This window comes from Epinephelus lanceolatus, chromosome 1 (genome assembly GCF_041903045.1).
Source record: "Epinephelus lanceolatus isolate andai-2023 chromosome 1, ASM4190304v1, whole genome shotgun sequence".
Taxonomy (NCBI): domain Eukaryota; kingdom Metazoa; phylum Chordata; class Actinopteri; order Perciformes; family Serranidae; genus Epinephelus; species Epinephelus lanceolatus.
Genome location: NC_135734.1, coordinates 25123799 through 25133166, shown reverse-complemented (window position 1 = coordinate 25133166; position 9368 = coordinate 25123799). Strand labels below are relative to the sequence as shown.

The 9368-nt window shown below is 40.1% G+C and overlaps 1 non-coding gene across 1 annotated transcript; it reads left to right on the top strand.

Moving 5' to 3' along the window:
* Nucleotides 1–3022: 3022 nt before the first annotated feature.
* Nucleotides 3023–3095, top strand: trnaf-gaa (transfer RNA phenylalanine (anticodon GAA)). The gene has a single exon. It is a non-coding gene; the product is annotated as a tRNA-Phe (tRNA).
* Nucleotides 3096–9368: the final 6273 nt, after the last annotated feature.

Sequence of the window (9368 nt, the reverse complement as noted above, 5' to 3'; positions counted from 1 at the left end):
AAGCACTCTTACTTGTGATTTCCAAAACAATGATTTGGTCCCACCCAATGACTGATGAACAGCGCGTGTCTACTTCCTCCCACTGTACAAAAATTAAGCCAAAATATCCCTGATACAGCTGCTGACATCTTGCACTGGTGATGTCATTTGGAGCCAGAGTCTGCACAGTAGCGATCTCTATGGCATCGAGGTCCCGCCTATACACCCGTCCCACCAATCACGAGCAGCGCCACTGATTGTGAGCACACTGACTTGCACACACAGCTGTCAAACCTAGTTTTATAGCAATAAACTAAACTGAACACTTGAACATAAATTAGAATGATAAGAACTACCTAAAATGACAGATACCATCTTTGGGAAATATTTGACGTGTACTTTGCTTTTTTTTTTTTTTTTTGTTTAACCCATGTTCAATCCGCTAACATGGAGGGAGGGGGATTTATGACCTACACTGCAGCCAGCCAGCAGGGGGTGATTGAGACATTTTGGCTTCACTTTAGGGAAGCTGTCATGTCCTCCATCTTTATTACACAGTCTGCGGTCCCACCTGTGGTTGTAGTTGATTTAAATATATTTATGTTTTACCTATCAGGACATGTAATTATACATGAAAATGTATAGTATACATGTCTGTGTAGACAATTTAAGAGCTCACAAGAATGTGATCTATATATGGAAGAATTAAATATGATACGTTTGTTATTTTCGTGAAAGACAGCCCGTTCAAATAGAAAGTTTGTCAGTGTGCTTCCATCACCATTGCAGTTGTATTTCTACAGTCTTCTTAAGGAACTGCTTGGATTCATCCTGCTCACTGTGACTTGGGAAGTTCGCCACCCCTCCTCCTCTGGACCTTACTGTCCGAATCTGTCACTCTTTTTTTCCCAGCTGCCCCTCCCTCTCTACATCTCCTGTTTCCACACCCTGTCTCTCTGATCCCTAAATTTAGAAACTCTGTCCCAGATACTTGCAGTATTTAATGCTGACTGTGGTGAACCCTCGCTGTGATGTGACAACTGTGCTAATCACCAGTACTAATGAAGATGAAACTTGTTAGTCAGGTAAGCATCTGTCGAGGCAGCTCAATCTCTTGATGTTGACACTTCATTTTTTATTTTACCAGAACAAATCTGTCTGCTCATGTGGTGTGTGTGTGTGTGTGTGTGTTAGAGAGAGTCTGTTTGTTGCCTTACTGATTTATGCAGTGAGTCAACAACACAGATTCCTCCATTCTGCTTGATAATCTCATCAGTCCACTCCTCTTTCACACCCTCATTTCCTCCCTTGGTTCTCCTTCTCTTTATTCTGCCCGGTCTGCATCTCTCTCATCTCTTATCCACATCCAGGCCTTCCAGAACAAAGCGAGGAACAGCTGCAGTGTCTGTGAAGGAAGGAAAGTCACCTTGGGGGATGACAGAGGAACAAAAACGTGAGGGAGAGAAACAGAGAGCGAGCCAGAGAGAGGGAGAATGAGTGGCAGTATTGAGGGGAGATTAGAGGGGAAAGAGAGAAGAGAAGGGAGGCATAGAAGCTGGCATCGGGACATCATATGACTAATAAAGGGACGACACTGCATCACTGCAGAGCCCCACTGGAAAAAAGAGAAAAACAAAGTGCAGGCTGATAACATTAGCTAGCTTTACTGTTTTCTACCAGTGTTGGCCCGGTAGAGTCTTACAATAGTGCTCCTGCCCCATCCTACTGTAAAAATGACTTCATGTTTGGGTGTCATCCAGAAATACACACACACAATAGCCAAGTAAGTATTTATAGTCCCCCACCCTGCCCTCCTCTTTTGTGATTTATGGAAAACATTCAACCAATAGTGACTTTGAAAAATGTTTTGGCTGTTGCCTGAGCTCAGTGACGGATAGGAAAAAGAACAAAAGACTGTCAGGGCTTTGATGAGACTTACTGTACTTGCTGGTCCCAGTTTTTGCAGAGGATTTTTTTTTAGATTTCAGTGTTATCTGATGGTAAGATGTTTGATCTCAGCATCCAAAGTCTCAATCAAAGTCCATTTGTTCGAGGACCACTGTATGAATGGTGAAATCTGTACCTCGGGAGTGGCTACAATTGTCTGTTGATTATAGCCCTGCAAAGCAAAGAAGCACTTCAGTATATATGTATAGTAGCCTATGTGACATATATGGACCACTGCATATGCTATCATGTAGGCTTAATTTCCTATGAAGCTATGATACACTGCACTTAAGGTTGGTAAACCTATGATAATGCATGCTTTTCATCTGTTAGTCCACATAACAGAGAAGAAATTGTGCGAAATGTATTAACATATTCACTGTATGTTTTGATTGTGTTTGTGGGAAGAACAAGTATTTTGATTTCATATGAATTCAACCTGACTCAATCTACACAACAAAACTTCTTCAAATGCAAATCTCCTCAGTCAGGCCTGGTTGAAATAGAGGCTTTGATTGAAAGTGCACCACAAGATAAAAACAGGAAGTGAGACTGAAAGAAAATGATAAGTAGGCCTACACGCTTATTACGAATTTAACAAGCCTAATGGGATTTGCCATTAATCCAATGATATTTTCAGAGGTCCACAGTGAACAACAGCCAACCGGCGGCTCGTGGTAACGGTGGTAACCTGTGGCGCCATCTTGTGTTCAACCGTTGGCTACAACAGCTCTACCTTAACAGCTAAATGTTTGTATCTCTCCACTGGTGTACTCCTCTGGTGTTACTGCTGCAATTAGTCGCTGACATAGTTTTATTTTATCGTCGGTATCGCGTTTTCTTCGAAAGCAGCGTCCTGTTGGGTAAGAAACCTCCTGCGGTCTCCACACTCAATTCAAAGGGATCGTTAGCAGAGCTGTGTAGCTAGCTAAGTGCGGCTAGCTAGCTAACTAGCTAACTAGATAAGCGTTAGCTGTCAGGGGGAAATAAAACCAACGTTACAAAGATAATATCAGTGTGCAGACATGTACCGGCGTATATATAGGGTTTGGATATATTTATATGTTTCCTTTTGGGGTAAGATAGGTATGTACGTGCCGAAATAGCTCAGTTGGGAGAGCGTTAGACTGAAGATCTAAAGGTCCCTGGTTCGATCCCGGGTTTCGGCAGCGGAAGTGGATACCTTTTTCTTTAGTGAGGCCATTTATCAGAACATGGCACATGGTAAGTATTTACTACCACTGCTAATTAGCACAATTTAACACATTGGACAAATAATACTCAACCTGCTTTCCTTGGGGCGGCTTTTGCAAAATGACAGAAGGCCTGGAACCAGTCACAGCAGCCCTGCATATATCAGGTGTACACAAGGGCAGTTCAGGGATTAAAGGAAACTCAAGGCCTAGCCTAGACCTCTGATAGGGATGTGGAAAATCCTCCCGTGGCACTTTATTTTATTACACAAGCTCTATTTTGATGCTGTTTATGCACCCTGGAACCTTCTATTATTAGTACATACAAATGTATTTACATTGTGAATTAGAAAATGGTTTGGGGGCCACTCAGCCGCATGCCGAATTTGGTCAATAGGCTGTAGTGTGAGTATCACTGTCTTAGACAATTGACTTAGACAAAGACTCACATGGTGTGTTAAAGAATAAAGTCAACATGCCACTTGTCATAGGGTGCATTAGATTGCAGTCTTATGTTAAATGGGGGACAAAATATGAGAAGCACATTGAAGTTTCAAGTTATTAAATTGCTTCACATTGTACTGGGTTTGCATTCTTAATTTGTCATGAGTGAGAAATCAGTGAAGTGGCAAAGCAAGCAAAACTATTAAAGAAATTGTGAAATGAAAAAGTACAGCATTTCCCTCTGAAATGTGGTTGAGAAAAAGTGTAATACAGGAAGTGCTCAAGTAATGTAAAAGTGCTTTGTGCATGTAATTACTCTGGTTTACCTTGTTACTTGCCTCCTCTGTCAAATATGTGGGTTTATAATTCACTGTTTGTGTGCAGTGTGTAACAGTTGGCAGTAAGCTGTATGCAAACCCAACATGGATGTATGTCAGCTACACAAGTGCTTACAATCAAAACAAAACCCATTCTCATGACACCAGGGGGCGATGTTGTCCAATAAATCATGAAACTGGAGCGCTTCATTACAGTTTAAAAACAAGTTGGCCTACAGCCTGCAGTTCATCTCAGGGTAGTTAGCTATTCCAGGATATCACTGTCCACAATATACACATCGACACGTGTATGTTCAGAAACAAAAACATCTCTGTCCCAATTCCTGAGTTTAGTTCCTGGAGCTATTTCAGTTACCACTGTATGTTGAATTTATTTACTGAACATCATATGACTTAAAAACAAGAGGCGACTTTGACACTATGTTTTGTGCTGCTCTGTATATATTTTAGTATTGAGTTTGACATACTTTTAAGTGCCAAATAGGTATTGCAAATTAGCTGAGGCTACAAATTATGTGGTGTGTGGCACTGCTACATGATATGTATGAAATATAGCCTGTTTCCCCTCTGATGAATATGTTAAGGGTAATTGTTTTGTCCTCAACGATTTTGAAAAAATGAAAATAGCAGCCTGACCTGAGAAATTTATTGAAACTAGGAGAGACAGAGCAGGGGGGCCCATTCACTGGACCTTTTCAGGGGCCTAGCTATGTCTGTGCACAGACCTGGTAACATTACTGGAGTTTCAGCATCTTAAGACATTTTCTTAGACCCACAGTAAGATTCTTTATTCAGTTTATTGAGACTAATGTATTGTGAGAATGGGGGGAAATAAGTAAGTGAATAAATAAGGGTAGTGTGACATGTCATTCCAGCTCATTTGCTGCTGTTGTACAATGCAACATTAGCGGGAAAATGAAGTGGAGCAGGATAAAGCGTAGCAAATACTGAGCATAGTATGAATAAGGGGAGCAACTATTTTGACCTATCAAGTAGTTGTATTTATACACAGCAGGTAGAATATCTTCTTGTAGCATGTATGTTGTGTGGCATGATGCAGCTATTTCCTCTGTGATAACTTCCCAGAGCTGCACAGTCAAGCCACAATAGCCCAGAAACCTCTGTGCTGTGTCTTCGTGTTTAACAGGCCTTCAAACTGGATGGCCTGGTTTATATTTTATCTTTTAGTCTGCAGTGACTCGCCCACGCCAATGCAGTCTCTTGCTTTGTTGTACCATCATCTTGCCGTTGGTTTAAATGCAACCTCATCCTACTTCTCATCATTTCCATCTAATCATGGAATCGCATGACTGCCATGTCACCTCATTGTGACGTCATTGTGTAAACAACCCGCAAAGGTAAATGCTGGGAATTCACTTCCACTCACTACTACTGTACTGCAGAACCCTCAGGGATGAGTAGCAACATGTTTATGAAGTTCACTAGACTTTTACTCATTGTTTGGACAGTGTCTGGTTCGTTCAAAATTGATTTACATGCAAATACTTGTGGTCCTTCTCCAGTGTGTGTGTGTGTGTGTGTGTGTGTGTGTGTGTGTGTATTTGTATACTAAGCTCAAATGAAGGCAAACATAGTTCTAAATGGCTGCACAATAACCAAGACTAAACTGTACCATATAGCTTGTGATCATATCCCTCAATCATATTTCATACTATGCATTCCTCATCTGCAGCAATCTGAGGCTCCTCCTACAACCCAGTACCTCTCTCCCCTTTACTCTTTCTTCCTCATTGATTTCACACCATGACTGGTTTTATAAGTTGTCGTATAAATCTTACAAACTCGTTAAAGAAACAAGGTCAATTGTCTACCTGGTGCAACACATCTTTAATCACAGATTAAACATTAGTTTCAGTGGAAATGCTCTTCCAGGACCTCCTCGCTCACTTACTGCCCGCTCTTCATCTACCACGTGTCTGTTTATTTTGACCTTTGTACACAGTGAATTTTATCTATTTCTGTTTTCACCATTACTTCTCTTTCTGTATTTCACTTTTTCCCAGACCTGTTCCTTGGCCTGTGACATCCACCAGTTAAGATACCACTCCTTAGTTTATTTTTACACACCTGTCCCAGGGAAGACTGAACCCGATGCACCCTGAACATGACACGTGATGTGTTTATTTTGCATGTGTGTTGGTGGGTTTGTGAAGCAGACAGATGAGGGGGTGTGTTTAAACATGATCTTAGATTTCAGACACTGTTTACATCTATTCTTCCATATTTACACTATTTACATGAGCTTTTCTCTCAGAAGTTAAAAAGTTATGAAACATCAGGAACAGGATTGTTTCTTTGTATGTTTATTTTCATGAAAAATGCCTAACATGTCAGGTAACATGTCGAAGGTTGCTGTAAAAATGAAATGTCCTTTGTTATGTGGATTGATTGCTGAAGAGCATATCACGTTCAGTGTTAATTATTTGCTAACATGCAGACATTCAGCAGAAAAGGATACAGAAAAAGTTGAAGGACTAGATTATCTGTACAGTGTTTTTGACCGTTAGTCAAACTATAACTCCTCACATGTAACTGGAGTGTTGTTATGTAACAGACTGTACAAGGCAGGGGTTGTGAAAGTCTGGCAGTTATCCTAAACCATGATGTTTTCTAACAGCCCAGCCAAACATGAAGAAATGCGTGTTTTGTGTTACTGTCACGTGTAATTATTTGACTGTTGCATTAACAATTGAGGATATAGTCATGTGATCTGGTCTCCGGTAACTGCATCACCTGGATTTTGTGGTAAAGTCATCTTACAAATCCTTTGGCAGCTTAATAACATAGTGGTAGCATACATGATTCAGATGTAACTCACTAGTTTTTCATCATTTATTTTAATTTATTTAACAGACTTTTTGCAATTTGTGTTTGTGTGTGGGGGATTGTGTGAGACTGAGACATGTAAGGTTTCTAATATATTGTCTTTTAAAGCTGAACTTTTTATTTTTTATTTATTTATTTGAAAGGGACAGTACACATTAATGAACATCAGTATGTGAGTACACGTGTAAATGTGTCAGAGTTAGCAAACCTGCTAATTTACATCCGTAGTCCCTTGGCAGGTAATAGACAGACAGACACATAGGAGGTAGACGAGAAAAAAAGAAGGAGTAATAATAATAACAGTACACAAGGAGTTCACATTAAAATACCCATTCATACATAGACATAAAGTGCGGTGTGAATTCTATAAAGTGCCGGGTGTAAAGTGCCAGTTGTTAAAGTGCAAGTGCCTGATAGTTAAATAGATCCACATGTGGTGGCCCACTCCTGCCGCTTAGAGTGGACCAAGACATCGGATACTTAGCAGCAGATGAAAAGTCCCATTCACAATTTAGGTACACAAAGATAATACATCACAGTGCAGTATAGTACAGTGCATGCATACATACGTATATGTAGGCATACACTGCACAACAACAATAACAACAACAAAGACAGTGCAAAGCATGGCGGACAGTCACAGAGCACGGCACATACGTATATGTATCGGGCTCTGCGAGAGGTCCGCCTAGCCATGAGTACAGTGTTGGTTTGTTTTGAGCCAGTTTTTGAGGTGGACCTTAAAGGTGCTATAGGTAGGGCATTCTCTTATTGTACATGGTATGTTGTTCCAGATGTTACTGCCCTTAACCGACATAACAGATTGTCCAAAAGTCGTGTGTCTGTAAGGTACTTCGCAATCTCCCCTGGAATAGGCTCTGGTGGTTCTGCCACTGCTAACTTTAAGTTTTATATATTCTTTTAATGGAGGAGGTGCAAGTCCATTCAGTGTTTTGTAAATAATACAGGCGTACTTAAGAACTTTAAAATTTTCAAAACTCAAGAGGTTGTACTTCTCAAGGATATGGCAGTGGTGGTGAGAGATCGGTTTTCTGTCAAGGATTTTTAGGGCCCTTTTATATAATGATTCTATTGGTTTAATTGTAGTTGTTCCAGTGAGAGACCAGTTTGTAAAACAATATTCAATGTGGGAAAAAATCATTGCATGCATAAACATTCTGGCCGCGTTAACTGTCAGCGATGGCCTAATCTGCTTGACGTTAAGTAGATTGAATTTGATTGTTTTTGAAATCTTTTTAACATGATTTTTAAAAGAGAGAGTAGGATCAAGAACAACACCAAGGTACTGGAATTCTTTTACTAACTCAAGTTCCTCTCCTCTCAGGAATACATTTGATTGTGTGACCTTCACTGACTGTTTGGAAAACATCATACAAACAGTTTTTTTGGTATTTAAAAGGAGACATGAATTCGTGAGCCAATTCTGGATATCGGACAATGCTGACGTGAGGATAAGGGCGGCTTCTTGGGTATTTTTTGCAGATGTGAGAATTACAGCATCAACCGCGTACATCTGTATGTGAATGTTTTTGCATACTAACGGTAAATCGTTGATGTAGAGCGAAAATAAAATTGGACCAAGCATGGAGCCTTGTGGGACCCCCACTGGACACTCCAGGTATGGTGATTTGACTCCGTTGACCTTGACACACTGTGTTCTGCTTAATAGATAAGATTTCATCTACTTGATGGCTTGTTCCGAGAAGTTATAGTGGGTAAGTTTGGTTAAGAGAATATTGTGGTCAACGGTGTCAAATGCCTTTTTCAAATCTAAAAACACAGCACCAACACAACCATTTTTATCCAGAAAGTTTTTGGTTTTCTCTAAAAACACAGTGATGGCCGACTCTGTTGAGTGGTGGGCACGGAAACCAAATTGCATGGGATGCAAGGGGGTATAGCCCTTGTTCAAATGCTCAGTTAATAATGCTACTACCCATTTTTCTAATATTTTAGAAACAATTGGTAGAATGGTGATTGGTCTGTAGTTATTTTTGTCAGTTATATCTCCAGATTTAAAAATTGGATTAACTACACCTATTTTCCAAGCAGTTGGGACAACAGAAAGCTTGATTGACTGATTTATCAGATGTGTAATCGGTGGTATCAGAGCGTCCTTGTGTGCTTTTAAGAAGTTGGTGTCAAGATCATAGATATCCTTGGCTTTAGAGCTGTTGAGGGATCCAATGATATTGGCTACTTCAGTTTCAGATATCTCCTTTATCTTGAAGATGGGTTGTGTGTGGTTGATAGGAGTATAGTCGTAGTCAGGTGGATTGAACAATTGCGATATCTCATGTACAGAATTAATAAAATAGTTGTTTAACTCAGTAACAAGGATAACAGGATTTTTCACCAACTTGTTGTTAATATTAAGTTCCAGCTCTTTGTTGTCTTTTTTGGTCTGTTTGCCAGTTAGTTTATTAATATTATGCCAAATTTTTTTACCATTCCCTTTCGCACCTTCAATGATAGTCATAACTTCTAGGCCAGTTGAAGTCAAGTGGTGTGTCTCAAATCACATACTTCCGTTAGTATACTTATATGTAGTATACTGTGTGCACTATGTACTCATTGGCAGAGTGTGCAGATTTCAATA